This window comes from Trachemys scripta, chromosome 8, assembly GCF_013100865.1.
Source record: "Trachemys scripta elegans isolate TJP31775 chromosome 8, CAS_Tse_1.0, whole genome shotgun sequence".
In the NCBI taxonomy this organism is placed as follows: domain Eukaryota; kingdom Metazoa; phylum Chordata; order Testudines; family Emydidae; genus Trachemys; species Trachemys scripta.
In genome coordinates this window covers 33,230,077-33,255,814 of record NC_048305.1, presented here as the reverse complement: position 1 = coordinate 33,255,814, position 25,738 = coordinate 33,230,077, and the positions used below count along the sequence as shown (strand labels likewise).

Below are 25,738 nucleotides of genomic sequence, written 5' to 3'. Positions count from 1 at the left end.
AGGCCCTGCCCCCACACCACCCCTTCTCCCAAGCCCCCCCCCCCCTGCCTGCCTCTTCTTGTCCCTGCTCCAACCCTGCCCGCCTCCTCCCACCTAATTCCACCCCGAACCGCAAGCATGCCCTGGAGCACCCACGGAGTCAATGCCTATGGAGTATAGTTCAAGATTCTGATTCTCCCTAAGGGTCAGGCTCCCTGGCTGGACTACATCTCCCATGATGCACCAAGCAGCTTGGTTAGAGAATGAGGGCCTTAACTACAACTCCCATAAGGCAATGTGCTTATAGGAAAATAGATTAGAAACTAAACCTTTTGGGTCAGTTTCAGAGAACAAAATATTCTGATTTGGTTCAAATTGCCACAAAACAAAATATTTATTTTTAATTTGCCCAAAAGAAAAATCAAAATATTTCATCAAAAGTTTGCAGAAACTGCATTTTTCTGACAGAAAATCATTCAGCCGGAAATTCTCAACCAACTTTAGTCAAGAGTCATGAATCCTGGATTCTTCTTCGAGAGATGTCCCTGTGGGTGCTCCACTCCCAGGTGCTGGTGCGTCCCCACATCTTCGCTCAGATTTGTACAGCAGTACCCGCACAGGCTGTGCACGCGCTGCTGGTGCCTTAACAGCACGTGCATGGCTGTGACTCCTCAGTTCCTTCTCTACTGCCCCGGCCTGAGATGGAGCTCAGCAGTCCTGCTCAACATTTTTTAGCTTTCGCATACTTCATTTGTTAGTACAGTTAGTATAGTATTTTAGTCAGACAAGTTTTATTTTCTTTTACCCTTTCTTAAGACCTATTTAAAAGGGTGGCTAGTGAACTCAAGATCACTATGGAGGAGGTGTCAGAGACTCAACATGAAGTGACAGACATCTTGCAACCTGCGGCCTCCTCCAAGATTGCCCTCCCAATCAATGGAGCTGTCATGGACCCGGCCAAGAATATCTGGCAAACTCCAGCCACTATACCCCCGACCTGCAAGAGGGCAGATCGGCAATACTATGTTCCCTCCAAGGGCTCAGCGTTTCTTTTCACACATCCAGCACCAAACTCACTGGTAGTGGAAGCGGCAAACCAAAGAAACAAGCAGCAGCATTTCCGGTCTACTACTCCTGACAGGGACAGTGAAAGAATGGATTTATTTGGCTGCAAGGTTTATGCAACTTCCACACTGCAATTCAGTGTGGCATAGTTTGCCACCCTCCTAGCCAAATATGACCATAGAAATTACGGGCAATTAATGGAATTTATTAACTATTCCAGAAGAAAAGAGACCGCAACTTAAGGCAGTGGTCTCTGAAGGACAAATAATTTCCCGCACGTTACTCCAGGCTGCCCTTGATGCTGCGGACACCGCAGCCAGGTCCACCGCTACAGCTGTTGTTATGCATTGGGCTTCATGGTTCAACTCTTCGTCTTTCCCATCTGAGATACAGAACACCGTGGAGGATCTCCCCTTCGATGATGAGAAATTATTTGCAGCAAAGACGAATGAGGTTCTGCACACCATGAAGGATTCCAGGGCTATGCTGAGATCACTAGGCATCCATACACCAGCCTCTAGAAAGAGATAATATAGGTATCAGCCTTACGATACCCAGCATACACACAACAACAACAACAACGGCCATACGATCAGCAACAGCATCAGTGCCAGAGACCTAGGCCTCAATGCCGCCTCCCCCCACAATCAGCAGCATCCCAAACTCCTCCACCTAACAAACAGATTTGAAGCCCTGGTCGAGGACATAGAAGACCTCCCACCCACTCCTGCACTCACATTAATTACTCAACCCTTTGGTCACCGTTTGCTTCCATTTTATAACAACTGGCGAGCCATCACTACAGTCAGATGGGCCCTAGAGACTATACCATCCCTTTTGTGTCCATACCCCCCCCACCCACCTCCCCTCCCCGTCCCTCTTCAGGGACCCCTCTCATGAATACTTGCTCCACCAAGAGGTACAACTTCTTCTGCAAATAGGAGCAGTGGAGTGGGTACCCAATCAGCAGAGGGGAAAGTGTTTTTACTCCCATTATTTTTTTACGGAAAAGAAAAGTGGGGGATGGTGACCCATTCTCGACCTCAGGCAACTCAACAAGTTCATCACAAAGCAAAAATTCAAAATAGTTATCCTAATGACCATTATTCCAGCGCTGGAGCAGGGAGATTGGTTTTCAGCTCTCGACCTGCAGGATGCTTATTTTCACGTAACTATACACCCTGCCCACAGACGTTTTCTTAGATTTGTTCTGGGAACAAACCACTACCAATACAGGGTTCTAACCTTTGGCCTCTCAACAGCACCCTGTGTCTTCTCCAAGATCCTCGTGGTGGTTACCACACATCTCAGGAAAAAAGAAATAATAATCTTCCCTTACCTGAACAATTGCCTCCTCAAATTGCAAACTCGTGAGGAAGCCATCCGATCCACACACATGACCATTGACTGCCTTCAGGGTGGTGGCCTGCAAATAAACACAAACAAATCCACATTAAACCCTACTCTACATCTGGAGTTTATAGGTGCACACCTCGACTCCACAACTGGCCTCGCATCTCTTCCAATTGACAAATTCATCACCATAAAGAATCTGGTTGCCAAACTACAGAACAGCCCACAGGTCACAGCTCATGACTGCCTACAACTTCTAGGCCACATGGCCACATCCACTTTTGTGGTCAAGAACGCATGCCTGTACTTGCGATGCCTGCATGGTTGGCTAGCCACAGTCTACAAACCAAATGTACACAGACTACACAAGCTTCTCACCATGCCTACCAATATCAAGGACTCACTCATATGGTGGACTCGACCATACAACCTCTGTTCTGGGGTCCCATTTTTACAGGAATCCCCTTCAATTATAATCACTACAGACGCATCACTCACTGGTTGGGGGGCACACATGGGACACCATACCGCTTAAGGACTATGGTCTTCTACAGAGACCTCACTACATATAAATCTTCTAGAGTTCTGAGTGGTCCGCAACACCTGCTTCCACTTTCTCCCACTCATCAGGAACCAAAAGATCAGGATCATGACCAACAACACTGCTTCTATGTTTTATATAAAACAGGCAAGGGGGAGCCCGATCCCATTCACTTTACACCGAGGCTATGAAACTTTGGAATTGGTGCCTCCAACACAATATTGATATCTCCGCCTTGTACCTGCCCGGTGCACAAAACACCACAGCGAACAAGCTCAGCCGATCCTTCCCACTCAACCATGAATGGGAGATAAACAACACCATCCTACACAACATCTTCAAAACCTGGGGTTATCCACAACTGGATCTCTTTGCAACCGCGACCAACAAGAAATGCCTCCAATTCTGCTCTAGAGTGGGTCTGGGGAAACATTCCATGGGTGATGTGTTTACGATCAGATGGAATGACAACCTACTATACGCATTCCCACCGATACCAAAGTAGTATTAAAGATATGGACAGAGAGGGCCAGGATCATATTGATAGCCCCTACATGGCCCAGACAGCCGTGGTACCCACTTCTAACACAATGTCCACTTGTCCACCAATCTCCCTTCCCCCCGCTTCTGAACTTATTGTCCCAATGCAGGGGCCATCTACACCACCCAAACATAGGAATGCTCCACCTCAGATTATGGCTCCTCAATGGTTCTCCTACGAAGAACTAGGCTGCTCCGAGCAGGTGCAAACTGTACTATTACATAGTAGGACACAATCTACACGCATCACCTATATCCATAAATGGTCTGGGTTCATAGTGTGGTATTCTGCCAGGCAATCCGCTCCTACTTCCTCACCTCTTCCAGTCATACTGGACTACCTTCTGGAGCTCAAACAATCTGGGCTCTCCTTCAGTTCCATAAAGATACATCTGGCAGTAATCACAGCATTTCACCAGAAGATCAGTGACACCACTATCTTCACCCACTCTATCACAAAAAGATTCCTCAAAAGCATCCAGACCCTGTACCCGGACATCAGACTACCTACTCAACCCTGGGACCTCCACTTGGTTCTCACATGTTTGACACAATAGCCATTTGAACCACTAGCATCCTGCTGTCAACTACACCTATCTCTGAAAGCTGCATTCTTAGTGGTAATTACATCTGCCAGATGTGTAGGACAACTTGGAACTCTCATGGCTGACCCACCCTACACTATCTTTTTTTTTAAGGATAAAGGCACACTCTGAACGCATTCCAAATTTCTCCCAAAGGTACATTCATCCTTCTGCTGTAATGAACCTATCCATCTACCAATCTTCTTTCCTAAACTCCATGCAAACTCTTTTGAAACAGCAATGCACACACTTGATGTGCGCAGAGCAAATCGATATCCACCCAGAGAATATCCAACTGGATATCAGACTGCATCTGTTTATGCTACCAATTAAAGAAGATACATCCTCCAACTTCTATTAAGGCACACTCTACCAGATCTGTGTCAATGTCTGTTGTATTCCTATGTAACATTCCCCTCATAGATATCTGCAAGGCTGCCACCTCTGGGCTTCAGAGCACACCTTTGCCAAACACTAAGCCCTTACTCAGGGACCCTTGACTGACACTCGAATGGCCAGAGCTGTGCTGTCCACGGCTTTCTTACCAGATTCGAAGTCCCTGCCATCGTAGAGATACTGCTTTTCAGTCACCTGGAGTGGAGTACCCACAGGGACATCTCTCTCTCTCTCTCTCTCTCTCTCTCTCACAGAGGTTACTTACCTGTCCACTACCCACCCTTCTCCCCTCTACTTCAGAGTTTGGAGTTGTCTCCATTGTAGAGAAGGAACTAAGGAATCACGGCCGCACACACGCTGTTAAGGCACCAGCAGCGCATGAGGCAGGCCCTGTGTGCATGTGGCCCGTGTGGGTACTTCTGTACAAATCTCCGAGCGAAGGCGCAGGGATGCACCAGCACCTGGAGTGAGATGGGACACCCATCTCAAAGAACGTCAGTTACTGCACAGGTGAGTAACCTCCTCTTCTACTTCCAGCTCTACTACTGACTTGCTGTGTTGACTTGGGAAAGTTTATTTAACCACTCTGCCTCAGTGTTTCCATCTGCACAAGGAGGATAAGGCTCATCTCCTTCTCAGGGTGTTGTGAGGCTTAATTAATGTTTGTTCAGCACTTTCACGTCCCTGGGTGAAAACTGCTATGGAAGGGCCAAGTTTTATTATTGTCTGAGGGCACTGCAGGCTCCTAGGTTGGGAGTTGTAGTGAGAAGCCATGGATTGTGGTGCCTTTCGTATGCCCATGACATCCATGCATGTCTTATCTGAACCTGATGTGCTCTACATGGGGCTACACCTTAAGACTTCAGAGACTTGGACTAACATGGCTGCTTGCTTGTGAAGTGTGGCATCTCCATGAGCACTGTCTGCCAGTTGATTTCCTGGTGGAGTTCTGTTTATGGGTCTTAAATGCTTAGTGTCCTATCTGCGTGGGAGGTCCCCTCTCCCTATGATTGATATTGGCCTCAGCAGAGGTGCCTCTAACAGGGAGGTGGCTGCAGCTAGGTATTTTCTACATAAGGCCTGGGACTTCGGAACTCATTCTTGGCTTAATTCCAAATAAACCTGAAACTCTCGCCATTCAGGATGCACTGTAGAGCCCATCTGTTTCCTCTGGCTTTTGAGGAAAAGGGAGAGGACTTGGTGTTGAGATGTAGAGGGAGAAGAGAATTGATTGTTTCTATATTCTGTGGCTTAGCTCAGTGGGTTGGGGCTTTTTACGTTTTTATGCCCTTTGGGCCAGATTTTCAAGGACATCTAGATGCCTAAAGATGCAGATCGGTACCTAGTGTGATACTCAAAAGCTCCTAAGCAGGTGCTTTACTCTCATTGATATCTATGGGACTTGGACACTTCTCTAAATCTCACTAGATGCCTTGCTGCATCTTCAGGCACCTAAATCCCTTTGTAAATCTGACCCTTTCGTGACTAGATATTTTCTAAGTTGTGCAAATGCCTAGAGCTCTGAGAAATAAATGAAAATGGGAAACACTCAGACAAGAGCTTTCAGAGTAGCAGCCATGTTAAACAAGAGCTTGTTTAACATTAAGGGCTAAATTCATTCCTGGCATGACTCCACTAAAATCCATACAGTTGCACCAGGGTGAATTGGGCATAATGTATTTCCTCAATTGTTTGGCTATCATGATGTCTCTTTGTAACTCGCCCAGCTTCATCATATGTTGAAATGCCCTCTGTCTCTTCCATGCTGGTCTTTACCTCCCTACTTGGCCACTTAAGCCTCTAGTCCCTTGTTAGGTTTTTGTTTTATTTGACTGGGTTGGATTTTGATTTCATCTTCCTCAGCTGGATCGTAAACACTTCCCTCTTCTGCACTTCATGTTTCTTGCAGGCATGAAATTCCATCCAATTTTCTGTAGCTCACTTTGCATTCCTTAAACATCTGCTTTCTTTAAGTCCAATGTGTGTGACTGACCTTTCTGCAGATCCTCCTTTACATTTCAATCCTGATATAATCTGATCCTTACTGATCTTCAGCTTCTGCCTTGTTTATTAGACCTGGCTCATCTCCATTTAGTGGATCAAATTCAGAGGCAATATGTAAGGTGATGTTACTGAAACTCACTAGGGCCGTGTCTACACTTATGGGGACATGTAGAGTACAGGCACTACACGTGTAACTACGTGCTGCAGTGAAAGGCAGGCTGCATACACATTTGTAGCTGCATATGGCAGGGACACCCACCAGGGAAAGGCTTCGGCTGACCCCTTTGCTGTCGTGAGGAAAGGCTGTGGCAATAGGGAGGCAGCAAGATGCTACACTGCTAAAAAATAGCAGTGTAGATATGGGAGGCACCGCTTGGGAGTGTAGAGAGCCATGTAGGGAATTACACTCCCAGCTAGAAGTGCAGCCATAGCCAATGTAATAAAAGCCCAGATTCTCTGTTGTGACAGTTTGGTGCAGCAGAGGGATGAGTATGTGTGTGGTGGGGGGGGCATTAGCCAATTATGGCTACCTGACATTCTGGCCATTTCTGCACCAGCCTCAGCAAAATTTGGAGCAGCATTGGGGCTGCTCTAAATTATTTTAACTGGCAATGATCCTCCATGACCATCCTCCAGCTGGGAAGCACAATGCTGTGGCCACAGATCCACTTCATCCCCTATGTTGGGACCAAAAGGAGGGGTAGCATAGGAGCTGACTGCCAGCTCTACACCTGCTGGGAACTCCCTGTTCCTACCCCACACTGGAGAAATCCTGAGCAGGGGAGATAAAAACAGTCTCTGACTCTTTACATCTCCAGAGTAACACAAAGGGGACAGAGAAGGGCAGAGAATGTGGCCCAATATGTTAATTAGGAGACCAGTACCTCTCCAGTTCAAGTGCAGATTGTGTAATTCAAACAGGCACTGAATCCATTCCAATGATTCGGGAATCCAAACCCTCCTCCCTACACCAGCCAGTACAGTCTTTAATCTCCTTCATAATCCAGGTTATTATGGAAATTAAAGAGATGCTATAAATATGTAAAAGTACACTCAAGTCTGCTAAAAGAACTGGCATTCATTTCCAAAGTTTCCATCTGTTTGAAGGTGAGACCTGTGGTTGCATGCCAAAAGGGGCAGTGGGGATCTTATGTCTCAAACTGCCTTGGATTTATTTTACTCCGTGGGCATTGGAAAAAGACTTGATGCAATCCAGCTTGCATTTGTTGCGACAGAAGAGATGTTTAATGGGTTTGGTTGAACACTGCAGGGGTCTGAGAGAAGCATGTGAGCAAATCCAGGGCAATAATTCATTGCAAAGTTTAATAGATGAAAATAATAACGTGAAAAAAATAGCTCAGACTAAGGAAAAAATAGGCCAGTGGTTTTTCTTTCTCTTACGAAGATCCACAGTTGGTTTAATCCATCATTCTCCTGGTGCTCTGAGACTTCACATGCTAAATTGCATTTGTTTTTCTTGTGTCCTTTTTCACCTTGCATCCGACTACTCCCATGAACTGTTACTGTTTTGCTTTGTAAGGTGGATATGCTTAGTGCAGGGGAACTTGGCATATATTCTTCCAATCAGTCAGTGGAGCCTCTCTCAAGAGGTGGGTCACATAGACATCTTATCACATCTGGCAGGATGTCTTGTCCAACAGCTACACAGATGTTAAGTGGTAGTGTGTGGAGCTAGAGGGATGAATTGCCAGTGCTGCAATATGAAGGATTTAGTACCATTCAACATTCTGATGTTCATTGGCCTCAATGGAACTATGCTGATTTATGCCAGCTGAAGATTGGGCTCCCTGTTTGCACAGCAAGACCATACAAACTTCACTAGAGGAGTGCCTACCAAAAAGAACAAGTGCTTTGTGGAGGGGCCTGCTCTTTTCTGGCAACAGGTAAGATATACAAATCCACATACTCAGGGTCATTTAATTACTAGCTTCCAACAAATCGTTCCCATTCCCTTTCCAGGTATGTCATGCCCATATCTTGGTCAAATGAGCAAAGCAAGGATAAAAGGACTTTGTGTCCAGGACCACAGGGACTGGGGAGATAGACTCCTTTCTCCTAACAAGCAGGCAGAATCCTGAGTGACGTAACATCATCTACATGCTGATTACACACATAATTAGGACCCTACCAAATTCATGGTCCGCTTTGGTCAATTTCAGTTATAGGATTTAAAAAATAGTCAATTTCACTGTTTAGATATTTACATTTGAAATTTAATGGGGGGGGGGTCCTGACCCAAAAGGGAGTCATGGGATTGCCACCCTTACTTTCTCCCTGCCTGGGGAGAGCAGCGGCTGCTGGCCTGGCACCCAGCTCTGAAGCCAGCGCTGTCACAAGCAGCAGCACAGAAGTAAGGGTTGCAGGGCATGGGGGGCGAGGGGTGTTGTCACTTTTGGGGGATGGGCAGGGCTGGCCTTTTGGGTAGGCGACCACCCAGGACCCTATGGTTGGGAGTGCTGTGGTTCCCTCCCCCCCACAACCAACCAAAGGCCCCTTTAACACTGGGCCCAGAGTTGGGGATGGGCAGGGCTGGGGGCATCCCAGCCATGGGCTTCTACCATGTGCCGGGCAACAGCTGCTAGTTGCCCCTCCATGGCCGCTCCTGGGCTGAGTCAGACCTACCTCTGGGAACCTCCCCCAGCTGCAAGAAGCTCCACGGGTGCACTGTCTTCAGAGGTAGGTCTGACCCAGCTACAGCAGTGGCCCCTTCAGGGGAAGTCCCATCCCTCCCCAGTCTGGCCGGACTAGCAGCTGGAGCCTGGCGCATGGTACAAGCTCCCCTTCCCTACAAAAGCCAGATTTCACAATCTGTGATGCGTTTTTCTCAGCTGTAAATTTGGTAGGTCTCTATACATAATGTGACTAGTGGATCCCACATAGTCATAAACTCATTGGCTATACCCTTGCCTCTCCCCCACTTCCCAAATCCCTCCATGCTTTTGTCGGGAGACACCTCCCCTCCCCCTCCTACCCCGTGGCCTGCAAGGGGGACGTTATACTCATGTATGATCTCTTGATGGCTGAAGCTATCTCACAGCACAACGGGCACTGGTTCCACTTATCCAGGCCTCCTGTGACCCCTATTCAAGATGAAGCAGCAAGTACTTTATTACAAAAGAGCTTTTGTTTTGCTGTTTTGCACCTTTCACCAACAGTCTCTTCTCCACTCCAGAAATCCTAGCTCTGTGCTGTAAACTCTTCTGTGTGGAGATTCCTTGTCAGAGAGGGATCAGTTAACCTGCAGGAGCTCCATTAGACATCAGATAATGTGTCACAGTTGGAACTAGCAAGCACTATTGCCTTGGCTATTGTGTGCACAATCCTGTATTTTATATAATTTCAGTTCTGCCTTGTAAAGATAAGGAAAATGTCAGACAACTGGTCACGATTCATTTTCTGCCAGGCTTGGGCTTTGCAGATTTATCCTAGTTAAGTCCAATGTTCTTTTGATTCCTCCTCACTCACAGTAATCTGTCTCCTAATCTAGTTATCTTATGTCATATGAGATCTGTATGAGGAACGGTTGTTTATCCCTTAGTGTCTGGCTGGAGTTACTGTGTCTATTATTAGGCACCAGTAAGAAGAGTTATTAAAAATCTGTTCATTTTTTCAGTGCTTTAAAAATCCATCAGCACCATCACATTTCAGATAAAACATATTTTCCCCTAAGGTGGAAATAAACATTTTGATCCTCAGAGTGCACTTGTCTCTGCTGTTCCAATAACATTTATGATATCATCCTTTCACCAGCTGTATGGTTAAACAATTCTTTTTCTAAACAGGCTCATTTACCATTCTAGTGTGGTAACTTGTTACTACCCATTTGGCATCCAATCAGCAATGAATGCAATACAAATAGCGTGGGCAGAATTCAGTGTTTGTTTTTTGTATAATTTTGATGGATAATATCTATATTTTTCTGTTTTTTTTTCTGATTTTTATCAATTTAAATTTTCACAGTGGGGGAAATTCTGAGGGTAGAGTGAGATAATTTAATGGCAGTCAACATTGAGATTCAAAAAGATATGGCTTATACCTGTGAAAATACAAATTCTCAACATCATGTGAAAATATACAAAGAAAATATGCTTAAATCAAACTCTCAGTTCTCAAGCAGCATTTTTCTTTCTTTGCTTATCTGTAAATTTTGATTTTTATTGATGGAAATATTTTTTCATTGGTTTGCGTGTGGACAGAGTCATCAATGTTTATCGCCATTTACCAATAAAGATCTAATCCTTCCAAGCCTAAGTACAAATCATAGGGTCTATATTTTAGAGGGTGAAATAATTAGGCTGGGATTTTCAAAGAAAAGCGTCCACTGAATTTCCATGAGATGCTCCCAGATTAAGCTTAACTGCATTTCTATTCTCTGCAAAAGAGTTTTAGATCCTTCTAGAATCCTAAATTTCCTGCGCCATGAAAGCCACTTAAAATTGCATGGATGAACCACTTAGTATCAGTGTTCACATACACTAATGAGGATTGATATAACAAAACAGAGGTGAATTTGCAGATAAAGTAGCTGTGTCACTTAGGAACGACTAGTTCCCATTCTCTAGCCACGAGTAGGGTTACCATATTTGCACAGTCAAAAAAGAGGACACGGGGGGGAGGAGCCCTGCTCTAGCCCCGCCCCCAATCACTCCCTCCCACCCCCTGACTGCCCCCCTCAGAACTCCCATCTCCCCCCTGCTCCTTGTCCCCTGACTGCCCCCTTCTGGGACCCCTGCCACTAACTGCCCCCCTAGGAGGCTACCTGTCCCCTGACTGCCCCGACCCTTATCCACACCTCCACCCCATATTCACACCCCCACCCCAGACAGACCCCGGGGACTCCCATGCCCTGTCCAACTGCTCCCTGCCCACTGACAGGACCCCCAGAACTCCTGACCCATCCCACCCCCTCTGCTCCCTGTCTGCCTCGACCCCTCTCCACACCTCTGCCCCCCTGACACCCCCCCAAACTCCTGACCCATCCAACTCCCCACTCCCTGTCCCCCGACCAGGGCCGGCTTTAACAAGAGCCCAGGAATCAGGCTGCGCTCCGGCCAGAGTTGTGGGGTTTGAGCCCAGGCCGGAGGTGCTTGGCCGGGGCTGGGCCGGCTGCCCTGGGGCCCGAACCGGGCCGGAGCCGCTGGGGCCGGGAAGCAGGGGAGGGGAGAACAGGGGGGTGGAGCGTTCAGGGGACGGGAGGAGGGGGAAGACAGCTGCGGGGCCCGGGGTGTGCTAAGGCTGCAGGGGATGGGGGGAACTGAAAAGGGGCTTTGGCTGCCGAGCAGCGCCGCTTTTCGATCTATAAATAGCCGATCGGGGGGAAATCCCGGACATTTTTAGATTTTTAGAAATCCCCCCCGGACGGCTATTTATAGATCGAAAAGCCGGACATGTCCGGGGAAATCCGGACATATGGTAGCCCTAGCCATGAGTTCCATTCTTTCCAAAGTATCTGCATGGAGTTTCACCATCATTTTGGTCACTTTGCCACATTATGTAGAGGGAGGTAAAAACATAGAAATATCTGGTGGGCTATGCACTGGCGAAAAATGACTAAGTAGGGTGCTCACCATTTCGCACAACTGTCTGTCACCCATTTAATACAATCTGCACAGTCCTTTGACTGGCCTGGGGGTGGAGAGTGATGGGAGCAAGGCGTGTATTGAGGGAGGAGACTCTTAGCCAGTATGCTATGCCCAGAACAAGTCCAGTAAAAGTTATGCAAAGATGACAGGGCTTTGAAACTTCATTTCCTTCCTTAAACAGTTTGCAATTTCAGTCAATGGCAGCATGATTACTAGGCCAGATTAGCCATTGTGGGGAGAGAGGTTGGAGATGAACATAGTGAGTCCTTCTGTGTGGTTAGCTGGGGATCCCTTGCTTTCACTAGTTTTGCTGGTTCCCCTTCCCCCCACTGCTTGCCCTGTTTCTGTTTTTGTTTGTCCTCTCTGCATGTCTTTGTGTATGAGAGAAACAGAGGGCCTTTATACTTATGCAGGGAGAAGGCACAAATAATGATAGTGGATAATTGAGCTGGTTGAAAAATTTTCCATGCAAAATGTGCTGATTTGACAAAATCAATGTTTTGTGGGAACATATTGATTTTGTCCAAATTTATGACAGTTACCTAAGCGCTGTGTTTTGACAATAGTGTTAAACTTTACTGTGATATAGTCGCAACACAGCGCTTTGACTTTCTCAAAATATAATGTTTTGATGTTTCTGAAACTAAATTTTTTCAAAATTTCAATTTTGACTTTTTTGTTCTAATTTGGGATGAAAGGAAATTTCAAAACTTCTTTCCTGTGGAAGGAGTTTTCTGAGTTTAGATCAGCTCCACTGAATAATCAAGAAGGTGCTTAGAAAGAAGGTGATTGAGGTCAGTTGGTGATAAGAATAATGGTTCTCAGCCCAATCTCCAGCCACCACTTCTTATCCACAATCCCAAAGTGGCTGGATATTTCTGCAGCAATGATCAGCATGAAAATGAGCTAACAATGTTGACATTCCAATTGTCATTATTAGACTCCAGAGTTATACACCCCATTAAGATGAAAGGAGCAATTCAAATCTCATATAGTTGTTTCTGTCTATTTGATTATTAAGATGATATTGCACTGGTTCATATCCAGAAGATTATCTCTGAATGTGCAGTTGTACTCTGAAAAATAACTGTAAAATGGCATCTCCTTAGTCAGCAGATCTGCCCACGGCATGTATAAAGGATTAAATCTGCTGATTTTTAGTGGCAAAAATAAGTATCTACTGACTCTACATGGCTAACAGAACTAAGAGTGAACACCCAGCACAGAGAGGGATGAATTTCATTCCATCTTGTGCATCATAAGCAGAATCTCAGTCAGTTACACCTTTGCAAACTTGTTGAAGTCAATGGCATTACACACGTCATTGTGGGTATAATTTGGCCTGTAAGTCCTTAGTTACTGGTTGTGATGTGCAAGCAGGAAAGAATCTGGCTTGGCTGTCAGATTCCAAGCTGAATTTCCAGGTCTGGCAGCTAGAATAAAACTCCCACATAGTTTGACTTGTAAACTGAGCATGTCTGGATAGCAGTCGGGGTGCTGCTTATACTGCCACAGCTGACATCAACAGAGGTGTTTGAGCCAGAGCTTTGTTGGTATAAAATGTGAGGGGCTGCTGGTCGGGTGTTCTTTGTGAATACCCCACAGCTTTGGAATTCGCTTCCAACTTGGTTTGAAATAGCTCAAATCTGATGATCTTCAGGATACGTTGCTAGGCTCATCTCTTTCCCCAGGCAGCTGAAAATAGGAGTGGGTGTGTGAACGTGTGTGTGAGATTAGGTGTGTGTGTAAGGGTGGGAATTGTTTGAAAGAAGGGGGATTGTTTGCTGCATTTAGGATGTATTTTTGTTGTGCCTAGAGTGCATGGCTAAGCACCTTTAGTAGCATTTTTACGCATCTAAATAAATAAAATAAATCCCTCTTGGCACCTCCTGTGGACTTGAAGCAGGCACTTGGATCACTAAGGAAAAGAGTCTGCACATGCTATTTTCACTTGTTCATACTCTATTAACCATTTAAAAAAAACATTAATATAGTAAAGCATACATTCCTTACTGACGATTCTGCACTGCATTGGCCAAAAGTTAGATCAAATCTCTTTGGGGTGTTAGACAAAACTAGGAGGGGATAAAAGCATCTGAAAAGAACTGTTGACCCAAAAAAACCCAACCCTTTCCCCCCCCACACACACCAATAACTCAAAGAACATGGAACAGTTTTTGTTTAGCCTTTTTTTCACGCACACCACAGCACTAAAAACGACTTTCCAAATTAAAAAGAAATATAAAAAATTTCAGCTCCAAAGATAATTGTTAGGAAAGTACTTAGTAACTTTCATTCTAATTCAGTTGTCACCATGGCTACAGTGTCATTAATGCTACACTGTTATGGCAGATTGCTGTTTGTGACATTTTTTGCCCCTGACTTCCAATGCTTACAGCTGCATTGCGTCCCTGCTGCATCATCAGATTTCAGCCTGTGTGACCTTGGTAAACCAAAGCACCTGAGATTTAATCATCACTGCTTTGTCTCCAGACTTATTAACATACTGTCGCTCCAACCGCCTTTTCTCAGCCAAAGTCTGCAGATGCTTGAGCTGAATCTGTCACTCTGCATCACCATGATGGAGCCTGGTAGAGGATGATCCTGGCTCTTTGCTAGCAGGCTGGCTGCCTGGAAATGGAATGCAGACACTAAAGAGTTTGGCAAATGTTTGAAAAACCAGCTCACTCCTAAGAATGCAGATTGCAGTTATTTCGATGGAGTTGTCTGGGACACCATCCTGTGATCAAGCAATTTAATGGTGCCTTGTAAGTGTGGTTTGTGCCAGGGAACTGCACCTCCTTTTTTTTGAGCTGTTATGTTTGTCCCATTCTGTCTGTCTGCATCTAACCTAGATTGAAAGTTTCTCAGGACAAGGAGCACACTCTGTTCTCAGTCAATAATAATATTGTAACAACTCTGTGGCCACCTAGATCTTTCTAGTTGTCCCTATGCTGCATACCAGGGGTACTCAGAACTTAAAAGCAGCAATGAATTTAGATACACCTGCTCCAAAAGTACAGGCGCTACCACTTGAGCTAAAGGAGAATCTCCATTGGATGTTAGCAATATAAGGTCTAAGACACACATTTAACCATGCCTCATTTCATCCAATAGAGGACACTGGTATACACACACAACAATCAATGCATTACGCACTGCCCTAATCAGACAGTTTGTCTTCAAAACCAGTCATTGCATAGGAGTTCAGGTCTCAATTCTGACATTAGTGTAATACATTAATGTAATCTAGAACTTTGACAACCATGGCGACTTGGAATTTCATGGCAAGAGCAGGGATCTAATTCAGAATTTCCTTCTCCAAAAGTTCTACCATTTGAACTAAGGAGCAATCTATTAGCTTTTAGCAGTATAAAGTCTGACAGAAGCGAGGATTTCTAACTTCATCCAGTAGAAGGCAGTGCTACACATACATACTAGCCTGTATGTTACTACACCTCTGCCCCGATATAACGCTGTCCTCGGGAGCCAAAAAATCTTATTGCGTTATAGGTGAAACTGCGTTATATCTAACTTGCTTTGATCCGCCCAAGTGCGCAGCCCGCACCCCTGGGAGCGCTGCTTTACCGCATTATATCTGAATTCGTGTTATATCAGGTCGCGTTATATCGGGGTAGAGGTGTATATGTAAAACTTGGGCTTTATCACTGTATGTTGTTGTTTAGTTTATGGGAAATCACCTTTTACATCTATATTTGGTTGTGGTGGAGTTCTAGGTTATTTTTGTTTTGACTTCTGAATTACAGGGTGAATTGAAATGGAAAGCATTATTACTAAGGTAGCAATAAGGATGACAATGAAAAGGTTAAAAAAATGTTGGGAACTTAAACGTGGTCACCCAGTTACATTTTGTAAAAATAAACTTTTATAAAACCTCATGCCAATAGATTTCTAGGTCCAGGTTCAAAACTCTGTATAGAAATGACAGATATCTCAATCATTTTTCACTGCAGCCCTGTGGAGGAAATTCATCCCTAGGCAGAGGCCAGCAAAACATCTAAGTCTAAGTTACAGGGCCGGCCCACAACATTTTGGTACCTGAGGCGGGGAGCTCAAATGACACCCCCATATCCCCTCGCTTGGGCCTAAAATTTGAAAGATCTCAATTCTGCCTTCTTCCTGTTCTACTTCTCTCATGGTACTGCTCTGCTACCTACCCCAGTAAAGGAGAACTAGCAACTTAAAATGCCTTGTTCAAAAAGTTTAAGTAACACTTAACTTTCAAATGCCTGAACAGTAAATGTAACTTTTCTTGTCTGCATAGCAAACACTGGCATTTTTATCTGTTTGAATAATCAAAGTGGTACTTTCCATGCCTTCTTGGTTGCAAAGATCTGAACTGCTTCCTGCTGAAGGTCCACAGTCTGGGACAGCTCATGCTCTATTGTGATGGTTGCAAGGCCGACCATCATTGTGGAGCGTAGATGTGTTTTTATTAACTTCAGCTTGGAGAAACTGCGTTCTCCACTGGCAACTGTTACAGGAAGTGTTAGAAGTATGCGCAGAGCAACAAAAACATTTGGAAAGAGGGTGGTCATCTTATTTGTGCACATATATTCCAGAACAGCCTTTGGAGTTGATCCTGCTGAAATGTATCTTGAAAGGGCTTTCAGTTCATCACCTAAATCACTTGCATCAATATTACACATGTCATCGTGTGTCAACACTGTCTCTAGTGCCCTGCATTGCTGGTGTAGGTCTTCTTCAGGTATAGTGAGGAGTTTTGGAATATCCTACAACATCCCAAATATACTGCTGTGTTCCTTGAGCTGCATGAAATGTTCTTCAACTGACTGTATTGCACAGTCTAGCACCTGGTTAAAGAATTCAACTTTGAATTGTTGTTTGGGATCTCTTATGGGATTATCCCATGGCTCATAATCAAAGCGTCGTCGTGTTCTTCGGTGACTCTTGTATTCTTGAATGGGAAAATAGCTTCAGTGTGAAGTTCCTCTGCCAACTTCTGTGCACTCTTCAGTATGTTTTGAAATCCCTCATCTGACCGGTAAGACACTAGGTATGACTTTGCTTTGTCCAGTTGTTCCATTGCTCCAGATATATCAAGGTCAACACCTTGGAGTCTCTTGCTTACAACATTTATTTCAAACAGTATGTCATGCCACAACACTAAGCCACACAGAAATTTGAAGTTATGTATGTTTCTAGTGATTCCATTTCCCTCTGCCACTGTTCTCCCACGAACAGTTCCTGTCATTGCATTATCCTCCACTATGGCATCATCTATCTTTCCAGTTTGGTGTTTGATAGGCTTTATCGCCTCCACTTGACTTTCCCATCATGTGGAACTCAGTGGTTTCATTGTCAGAGAGGATGTTCCCAGATGTTGCTTCAAAATTTGCCATCGATGAGTTGATGCAGAGAAAAATACATAGATGCTTTGAATTATATTAAAAAATTCATCAGCCTCACTAGAAGCTGATGCTGCATCACTGACCACCAAGTTCAATGAATGAGAACTGCATGAGACGAGAAAAGCTCGAGGGTTTAACTCTCGGATGCGTGTCTGTGCTCCTCTGTTCTTTCCTCTCACGTTGGCACCATTATTGTAGCCTTGACCTTTCATGTCAGCTATCGCAATTTCCGTATCTCCAGCTTTTTAAAAAGCACATTTGTCATACCAAGTCCTGTAGTATCATCAATGTCAATAAATTCTAGAAAATGCTCTCGGACAGTCACCATTGCAGGGACAATTTCACTAGGTTCTGTTACAAAACGCACCATTAAAGTCATTTGTTCCGTACGGCTGATGTCAGGTGTGCAGTCCAGAATAACAGAGTAATATCTTGCTGACTTCAGATCTGCCACAATCTTCTGTTTGACTTTTGTTGCCCGTAAATGTATGATCTCATTTTGAATTGTTTTTCCAAGGTAGTGGTGTGTGTACATTTCTTGGGTGGGGACTCTTAGATGCTCCTGGAGTACAGCATCAAACTCAGCCATCAGCTCCACAACTTTAAGGAAGTTTCCATTGTTTGGCACATACAGCTGATCTGAAGTGCCACACAGTGCTAGGTTTTGGGTAGCAAGCATTCTCACAATGGCAATGAGCCTTTTCAGAACATTTTGCCAGTAGAGACTCTGGTGCAATCTTCTCTTGATGCTGATCATCTATGGTGGCCTTTCACCTTAGTCTCATCTCAAGCTCTTTCCACCTATGGAATACTCTCTGGTGATTTTGCTCCCTTCTCATGGCATGCCAGATTTCTAGCCAGATTCTTCCAGTCCTTTGTTCTTGTAGAACCCAATGTGGCTGGAACATTAGACTGCAAGAGTCTGCAACAAAAACAGTATGCAGCATTCTGGGGTTTTGAGTACATAAGCCATGGCCTCTCCACTTTGTCACCCTTGGGGATTTCATGCCAGTAATGTGTTGGATGGAAACTTCTATTTTCATTGTCTTTGGGGAACTTGAAGTTTTTCACTTGCTGTGGCCCATGTGGTCCGTTGTCTTAGGTCCTTCCTTTTCTTGCGTGGTCCACAGTCCTGGATCATCTAGACTTAAGGAACTAAACTCAGCAGCAGCTGTTTCTTGCGTCTCCACTGCACTCTTCTATGATCTACACTTTTCTTCAGGAATGTGCATGGTTACATCCATTCGAGTTGGAGATATGGATGCTGCAGTAGCTGCAAGGTCACCTGCACTCTGACTAACTGGAAGATCAGGCATCTCCTCACCACTCATATACTCAGTGGGGCCGGAAGGATCACCGTGAACATTTGTGTCTATGTATCTCAGGAGAGCTCCTTCCTGCTTAGGTAGAAAAACTTTCTTTGCTTGCTTGCTTTTTCTGAATGCTGCCCCAGAGGGGCATTTTCTTCTTTCACCCATGACTGCTGTTCTATGCCAGCTATAGTGGCTCTCCACACTCAATTGAAGGGGAGAAATAAGCAGGCTGGTAGCAGGGCCTGAGTGAGGGAAGATATCAGCATCTTAAAGGCCTAACTAGCTCCTACTACTACAGTTGACTGCCTGTTCTACTCAGGTGGATTCAGGGAAGCAGCAGGAAACAGGAAGCTCCCTGAGAAGCTGGTGTTAATCAGTCCAGGCTCCTTGGGGTGCTAGAGAAGTAAATAAGAGGCTCCTCCTCCTCTCTCTTCCTGCAGCTCCTGCTGCTTTCTCTTATTCCCTCTCACCTTTTTTCCTACGTGCTTGTTATGTCTCTTGTGCCCTCCTTCTTCCAGCACAGCACTCCACCATCTCTGTGCATCTAGAACAGAGAGAATACATATGCACCAGCAGCAGACACAATTTTTTACACTCTGGGTCCTAGTGGCACCCCCCCACAGTCTGGCACCTGAGGCGGTCGCCTCAGTTCACCTCATGGTAAGGCCAGCCCTGCTAAGGTAAGGCTGATTATGAGGGCTTCAGTGGTATTTGTGATCCATAGCGTGGCGAGAGATTTTGCCTCAGTTGCCTGAAATGCCTTATAATACTTTAAATTGAAGGTTTGCAGAAAAACATCAGATAGGGGTTTAAATTCGTGAAAATTATAACTTGCTTAATTGGACATACAAAGAGTGGTGATAGTGTCAGGACCCTTTGGGATGCTTAGAGTAGTGATTAGTTTTAAGAATAGAGCTTTAATGAGAGAGAAATTAATAATCGTTTAAATTAGAAATTCAGTAATGGCGGCTATACAGTGATATAATATCAGGAGAGATTCCATTTCTAGGGCACATAGGGGTCCATTGCCTATGATGTAACAATCTCACTTCCTCTAATGCAATGGTAAATTTCACTTCCTGGGGAGAATGAGTAAGCATAATTCCATAGAAATACATTGGAGCCCATAGGAATACATAGGGGCTTCCAGACAGGAAGTAGCTAGGGGTCATCCACAGGTCAGTTAAGAGAAACCCCATAGGATATATTGTAGCCCATATAAATACATGGGGCTTCCAGACAGGAAGTAGCTAGGGTTCATCTAAAGGTCAGCTAAGAAAACCCCCATAGGAATGCATTGAAGCCCATAGGAATAAATAGGGATGATGTAATCAGGAGATAGGTTTGCATCATTTCCAGGCAATGTAATCAAGGCATAGGATTGCATCACTTCCTGTGGAGGATGACTCATCACAATCCCATAGAAATACATTGTAGCCCCATAGAAGTCTATGGAGTGGGCAGAGCTACGGAAAGCTCGAAGCTGATTGGCTGAGCTTGGGAGAGCAAATCGTATACAAGGACGACAGCCAGCAGGCTAAAGTTCTGTAGGGAACGGACCAGCAAGAGAGTGGAACACCGCCAGACACCTGTAAGAAGATGCCTACACAGAAAAAGTTAGCTAAGAAGAAGCATTGGAACTCTGCAAAGAAGGAGCTGCCTGCAAAGTAGCAGCAGCCCACCTAACCTTCCAGGGTTGCCCCTGGCAACAGCTGTTTCTACCACCCGGCCAGCAGAGGCCACTGCTGCAGCTATCGCAGCCACCCAACAGGCTCCCACTGTTTCTGCCTGAGCAGGAAGCCTCATCAGACTGCAGCCATTGCAGGAGACTGCTACCAGCGCTCCCTTAACATCGCTCCCAAAACATAGAGCAGAAGGACCTCCAAGATGGTTTAGAGGGATTAATAAAGCCCTTGTAAGTCCAATCTTTTTTATTTACCATCCTAGCATGTATGGGTTTCGCTTGTAAATAAAGCTGGGTACCTGTGATCTCAGTGAGATCTCTCCCTATCCATTTATTAACTGCCAGGCCAGCGCTTACTGGATGTTTAGTTTTACAGGTTTACTGTTGAATGTTAATTAATATATTGTTATTGTTATAAGGTATAGAGTATTAATTGAATGATTATATTATTGTATATGCTACAGAGTTAATTGAAACTGTAATTGTAGTGTTGTCGTTATTTGCTGCGCTGCTTCATTCCCTTTTTAATTGTAACTCTCTTATCTCTATCTCTACTCTTTTACTGTACTCACTCACTTCTAAATAAATATGTTTGTTTTTGAAGAATTTACTGCTTGTTTGCCTATTTTTGATCAGAGGACTGTATCCGTGTCCTTTCAAGGGGCAGTTAGCCAACTGCGGCTTTTTCTGGAAATTCCTTTAGGCGGGCCACAACCTTAATTACTAGAATAGATTAATTAAAATTAAAAGATTTTGAATTAAAAGCAGCATTTGTAAACAAACATCATTGGCTTAATATAATTGAATAGAAATCTCTCGTAACAATAGACCCTGTGCTAGCCCTCTGCACACACATGAATTTCGCCCACTGTTGGTGGGATACCAGTAATGATAATACTGCAATGGGTATGAGTTTGCACTCATGGTGAAAAAGCTTATCTGAAGTTTGTGAGTGGATTTCTAATGCAAGCCCATATGTGACATCTGGAAACCTACTACTTGCAAGGATAACACATTTTATACAGACTGTCTCCTTCCTGAGGACTAAACTCACTGCTCGCCCAGTAGAACCAGGACCATGCAAAACTCAAATGCATATGCAGGGGATGAATATAAAAACTCTCTCACAGAATGGGATATACCTACTATAGATTTTGAGGACAGTTTCCTTCCCAATGTGAATGTATAAGGTAGACTGAGTTAACTATTCATAGCTTTTAGCAGTTCATTCCTGACTCATAAATATTTCTGTATACTTTTAATTGATTGTTACTGGTAAAAGGTTGCAAAGCCCAGCCAGTAGCAACTATCATATAGTAGTATTTTTTCTTCCTTATATATTCTGTCACGGCTTTCTCTCTCACCATGGGCTTTAGTTGTTTTACATAGTAAAAAAATTAATAAAAAGAATATATATGTCAATGAAAACAATTGCCTTTAAACAAATTGTTACAGTTAAGAAACTGAAACTCACTATAAACAAAAAGTGAAATTGATTTTTAAGGGGCATAAATGACAAGTAACATCCCTTTACCATGTGTACAGATGGAGCTAGCAGTAACCTCAATTTCTTAATCTCATATTTTACTACTGTCCAGCTGTACTGGTGTGTGCTAAGTCTTTAAGGAATCCGGATGTAACACTCTGTTGTATTGTTTCAACTGTCATTTTAGATAGAAGAGAGAACGTTCAACTATACCATTAAGATGAATATCAGTCAAAACCCTTACTTGAAAGTTAGGGTTGCTAGAAAGATAGTGAAAGAGTTACAAAAAAGAAATGCCAGGAATGTTACAATTAATAAACCGTACGTTGTCAAAAGGTACGGAAATGGTAAGTGAATTCAGCAACTACAGATAATGGGCCCTAATTCTCAGTTACACTAAGGCCACTTTTCGTCCCTCTGGCAGTGAAAAGGGGCTTTAAGTGGGCAGAATGGCATCTAAAACTACTCCTTTTTTTAGGGGCTTCCCTGGCTGGCATAAAACTGCTCTCAGACCATAGTAAAGGGGGCTTAGCTTATAGTCATCTTTGTGTTCTCCATTGCTGCCCCAAATGCAGAAACAGGGAAACTGTGACTCAGGCCAAATATACGACAATTCTGCATGAAATACTAGAATATTAAACTATGTGATATGAGTGTGACAGGATCCTCCTGGAGTGCAGCCTGGCACTGTGGGACCGCTGTGCCCCCTGAACTCTCCAGCCTGGGTTGTCTCTAACAATGCCTTGCTAGTGACCAGCAGCAACCCCTCCTGGTGCTGTTATCACTCAGCACAACCACATGTGGAGACCCCACACCCAGCTAGATTGCATGAATGCTTCCAGAGCCACTCAGGAATCACATAGAGATGGATTTTAAGTGATATTTAGTAGCCAAAAAGTCAGTTGGTTATCAAAATAAAATAAAATATAACCACACAGTCTAAACTCTCAACCCTATTAGATTGGGCAACACCTATCAGTGGTTCCCAAACTTGTTCCGCTGCTTGTGCAGGGAAAGCCCCTGGCGCGCTGGGTCAGTTTGTTTACCTGCCGCATCGGCGGGTTTGTCCGATTGCGGCTCCCAGTGGCTGCGGTTCGCTGCTCCAGGCCAATGGGAGCCGCTGTAAGCAGCGGCCAGTATGTCCCTCGGCCCGCGCCGCTTCCAGCAGCTCCCATTGGCCTGAAGTAGCAAACCGCGGCCACTGGGAACTGCGATTGGCCGAACCTGCGGACGCAGCAGGTAAACAAACCGGCCCAGCCCTCCAGGGGCTTTTCCTGCACAAGTGGCGGAACAAGTTTGGGAACCACTGATTTAGATTAAGCAGTTTTTCTAACCCAACTGGATATTGCAGTCCACAGTATATAGATTTCACCTTTGAAATCTGTGCCAGTCTCCTCTGTTGGAGTCTCACATCTTCAGCATCCTTGTTGCTTGCAGTGTAGGTGGGTGAAGGAGAAAGGCCCTGTGGTCTCTTTTATGCCCTCCATCCCATGTGCTTGGAGAATGCAAGTCTAGGCATGACTGGGGGCATTGCTGAGTCTCCGGGCAAAGTTGAGCGATTCCCCTGGTGTGGCCTCATGCAGGTGATCTTGCTGTTGTCTCTAGGAAGTTAATATCTGGCTGATTTCCCCAACTAAGGGTATGTCTACATTTACCATTTAAAGCGCAAAAAGTCCCTTTTTTTGTGCTAAAACTGCGGGAACGTCTACACTTGTTAATGACTTTTTGTGATGAAACTCAGAAGTTTCACCGCAAAAAGAAAACCACCTTCACGAGAGGTGAACAGTACTTACCGCTGTTCTTTTTGCGCTGCTGTGAAAGTGAAGACACTTTTTACCAGTGTAAACACCTTTTGGCCTCCGAAGGATATCCCACAGTTCCAAAAGCGACCACTCTGACCAGCATCGCTGCAGCTCTGATGGACGGACGTCTGCACCTCCCCCTGTAAGCCCTGGGAAGTTTGAAGCTCCCTTTTCCTTTGTTTGTGGATGTGGCGGGGAAAGCAGCCAGACAGCAGGAGGTTTTAAAAAAAATGCCACGGAAGAAACAAGGAAGTAATGGGGCTCCTGAGACATGAAGTAGGGCAGCATGGGGCACTGAACAGGGACCCAGAATGCCTTCCACTCACCCTCCCCCCCGCACTTCTCACAAGACCTATTGAGAGAGCTGTGGGATAGCTGCCCTACAGCACAGCAGTGGAAGAGCTGGTAGTGTAAACAATCTCTGACGCCTGAGGAATTGAGTGAATACACAAACCAGAGCTTTTCTTTCACCGGTTACCTATCACCGGTGAAACTTACAGCGCAAAAACTCTGCAAATGTAGACATACCCTTACAGCATGTTTTAGCAACAACCATACAACACATTCACATAACTTCATATGCATTGATGATATACCTATTTAGATAGAGAAATTACTTTCAGCAGGTCATAACCTTTTCCTTGGTACCTTACAAGGCATGCTTTATATGTAAGATCACGATTACATAAAAATGAGGAATATGGGGGCAACAGGGGCCTCCCCTAAGGTATAGAATGTCACAATAAGGGCCTTATATCTTTGAGTGAACTGGTGAGCTTTTCTCCGCTCATTTTCTCCAACTATCAAAAAAGGGGCTAAGGATGGGAGAACCAAGGTAGCTAGTGCAGAGCAGGATACTGGAGGGACTTGGGGCAACCTGGGGCAGCAAGGAGAGTGGAAGGCAGCCATATGGGGTGGTGTTTGGAGGTAGTGGGGGAGCTTTAAGGCGTTGAGTGGGAGGCCCATGAGAGCAGCCTCATCCATTTTATTTCCCATTATACCCCTCCAACCCATTCCCCCCTGAGACTCTGCTTCCCTCATTCTTTTCCCCCTTCAGTAGAGGTTAAAGAGAAGGAGGAAGCATAGATCCTTCTCTTCTCAATGGCTGGTGCTGCTGAAAGTCTAAGGAGAGGTCTTGTTTCTGTTTCAACCTACTTTAACCACTGCCCCTTTTTAAGCACTTTTCCTGTTCTGTTCCTGCCCTTTGAGTTCCTATTTCTCTTTAGTCTCTGCCCCTACAATGGTGTCCCCCTCTGGCAAGGGTCAGAGCGGCAGTTGGATGTTGCCATCTCCTTTCTCTATCCTTGTCGGCAGCTTCATGCTAGCTAGGCACCAGTACCAGGAGCACTGAGAGCGATGGGGAGATGCTACAATAGCCCTGACGCTCCGGAGGAGTCACTCAATTGCAATCCTGCTCAGTTCCTGAAGCCCTGTTGGGTGCATGAAAGACACTGCACTTGGAACTGGAGTGAGCACACAGGGACTATAACAGAAAACCTTAAGTAATAATTTGAATTTTCTCAAATACAAGAGCATACAACTACACTAAGACAGGAATTTCAGGTCCCACCCAGAAACTGTTCAGGCCAGAGTTTGAGAAAGTCTGATGTAATTTACACTTAATCTGCCTATGACCCCCTCGAGGCTATATCCAACTGAGAAAAGCCAGAGCACAGTAGTGCTCTGGATCTACCCAGTTCCTGCTCCCTATGCCAGGTGGCTGTGTGGAGGTAGTTTCTGAAAGGATCAAAGTGAGGGAGATCTACTGTATTTAAGTTGGGGTCAGGGAGATTTAGGGCATCAGAGAATAGGCCTATGTGAGAATAAAAGACTATTATTTCTTATTACTTATATAGTAATGTAAAATTGTATATTGCTTTTTAACACAGTTAAAGTAGGGTTACCATATTTAAAAATTTAAAAAAGAGGACCCTCCACGGGGCCCTGCCCCTTCCCTGCCCGGCCCCAACCCCGCCCCTTCCCCAAAGTCCCTGC

The 25,738-nt window shown here is 44.9% G+C and overlaps 1 long non-coding RNA gene across 1 annotated transcript in view; it reads right to left on the bottom strand.

Moving 5' to 3' along the window:
• Positions 1-469: 469 nt before the first annotated feature.
• The window catches only part of LOC117881989, a 26,542-nt gene continuing 1,273 nt past the window's right edge, over positions 470-25,738 (bottom strand). Inside the window, exons 2-3 of the long non-coding RNA XR_004646910.1 lie at positions 2,384-2,470; positions 470-1,561 (exon numbers count right to left, since the gene is read on the bottom strand). This is a non-coding gene — a long non-coding RNA (uncharacterized LOC117881989). The remainder of the gene's footprint in view (positions 1,562-2,383; positions 2,471-25,738) is intronic.